Raw genomic sequence first — 2,427 nt, 5'->3', positions numbered from 1 at the left:
AGGAAATCCTATAATCATTTCATCATCTCCCAATTAGGACAATGTTTCTTTTAGGAAATAAAATAACTTCCAGTTACCCTCTTGAAATCCTTCTTGGCCACAACTTCTAGGATTAGTCTATGGACATAATCAAAGACAAAAACTAGAGAAGCCAAAGGAAAAACCAAGGTTCAATATAAAGCAAAGTGTCTGAGGAGATTTGATCTCTGCTACCTCCTTTCACACATAATTTCAGGGGGTTCTGTTTCCAAATGTAAAACGTGCTGTGCTCACTTCGGCAGTACATATACTAAAATTGGAACGATACAGAGATTAGCATTGCCTCTGAGCAAGGATGACACACAAATTCGTGAAGCACTCCATATTAAAAAAAAACAATGAATGAATAAACAAACAAATCGATAACTCTATCTATATAAAAGCCTAAGTGACCATCACAACCGAACGGACGACCAAACAGGCTGCATGGGGTGACCAGGCCGGCAAGGGGATTAGTCAGGGGTGACCAAACGACTGAGCAGCAGGCTGCGTGGGGTGGCCAGGCTGGCAGGGGGAGCAGTTAGGGGCGACCAGGCCGGCAGGGGAGGCAGTGAGGGGCGATCAGGCTGGCAGAGGAGGCAGTAGGGGGCAATCAGGCTGGTGGAGGGGGGCAGTTAGGGGCGATCAGGCAGGCAGGCAGGTGAGTGGTTAGGAGCCAGCAGTCCAGGATTCTGAGAGGCAGTCAGACATCCCCTGAGGGGTCCTGGATTGGAAAGGGTGTAGGCTGGGCTGAGGGGACCCTCCCCCTGCCCCATGCACAAATTTCATGCACCAGGCCTCTAGGAAATAAATAAAATGTGCTTGGCTGGGCTGTGAATCCACTGGGGCTTCCCCCTGGAGGAAAGTGGGAACACATGAAGGGAGGAGAATGTGCTTGTTTAATTGTGGGGCTGTGACTCAATATAGACCAGACATGCTCATCCCAAACAGGGAAAACGGAGGCTACCTCTAATGTCAGCCTCATGTGAGCCTCAAGGTGAGGGGAAAGCTCAATGGAAAGTAGCGTTACAGATGGCCAAAGAGGTCAGAGAAGAGCCAGGCTGCCAAGACTGATTTTGGACTCTAAGAATGTGCTAGTGATGTTCGCTGGAAGACTGAGGCCACAGGGGACACTGGCACCACCTGTTCTAAGGATTGCTGAAAAATCATCTGGCAAAACTAGCTTCAGTCTCTCCACTACACATCAATTTATGGTGTTACTCAGAGTTATGACTATGAAACTCGCAAGTCTACAATCACTTCCACTGAGGACAACTGAGTCCCAGTGACAGTGTTTATGTCCATTTATATCCACTCCTCTTCTAATGACCCAGCAACTGCCTCAGTATATTATGTTTTTTGCTCTCTCATAAATTTAACTTATCCCAACTTCAGCTGATTAATGACCTGTCTTGGCTTGTGAGATGCATACTTTCAGACTTATATCATCTTCATTTCAAACTCCTGCTCTGCTCTTTCCTATTAGGACAGAGTCTCTAGCACCTCACGGGCCACTGGCCAGCAAATGTTTACTTGCTCTTGAGCCAGGTCCCCACTCCTGATCCAATCAGGTATAGCTGGGGTAGCAGCATTAGACATGGTACTAAGGTATGGATATGAGAGATATTCCTGGACACCTGGCCTAAAGACCTAGGAGGAAAAACTCATTTCCTTGCCTTCTCTCCTTTTCATCAAGAAGAGCATTCAAAAGGCTGAGAGATCACTGGGAACCAGAAACAAAGGCTTTATCTGCTTTTGATTAGGACTACGGAGAAACATTTGGGGTTCAGGGCTTGGGAAGAGATCTCTTTTGGGATCTTAAAACACTTGGTTAATCAGAAATTTTAGTCAATGACAAAATTTGTTGCTACTCTTATATTTGAGATCTTAGGCATTTTCTGCTTAGAATGGCTCTGAAAATCCTATAGGAATGAGGATCCTATAGGCCAGAGGATGGGGGCGGGAGCTGCCTGTCTTAGAGCTTGTTTCAGTTTTAAAGGAGAGAGAAAAAGCAGGGCCTTCAGATTTCACTCTAAATTAATTTAAGCAAACCTCCCATAATGGGAGGTAGCAGGATTCAGGCCAGAAGTTACCATAGTTAACAACTGAGTCATTGCCTGAGACATTCTCTGGTGGGCTTTCTGGAAAGTGAGCAGGTGAGCAATGAAGTTCATCATTGTGATGGACAAGAACGTGAGTTTTGACAAGATAAATACCACAAATCTATGACTAGGAAATCTGCCTTCTGACTTTTGAACTAAAAGATGGCATACTGAGATTGGAGCTCATGCCCCCGAGTCTCTGGGCCAAGGTAAAGAAGTTCTTCTGATTCTGGCCTTGGCTGAGGATGGACACACAGCTTCTGACCGGCTCCCCTGCAGCCTTCTTCCCTCCAGCAGACCCTGGAAC

The 2,427-nt window shown here is 46.2% G+C and overlaps 1 non-coding gene across 1 annotated transcript; it reads left to right on the top strand.

Moving 5' to 3' along the window:
- The first annotated feature begins 265 nt into the window (after nt 1-265).
- LOC139021391 (U6 spliceosomal RNA) lies at nt 266-369 on the top strand. The gene has a single exon (XR_011473495.1). It is a non-coding gene; the product is annotated as a U6 spliceosomal RNA (small nuclear RNA).
- Nucleotides 370-2,427: the final 2,058 nt, after the last annotated feature.

This window comes from Myotis yumanensis, unplaced genomic scaffold, assembly GCF_028538775.1.
Source record: "Myotis yumanensis isolate MYYU_CA2020_CCGP unplaced genomic scaffold, mMyoYum1.0.hap1 SCAF_12, whole genome shotgun sequence".
In the NCBI taxonomy this organism is placed as follows: domain Eukaryota; kingdom Metazoa; phylum Chordata; class Mammalia; order Chiroptera; family Vespertilionidae; genus Myotis; species Myotis yumanensis.
This window is presented reverse-complemented; position numbering and strand designations above follow the sequence as displayed.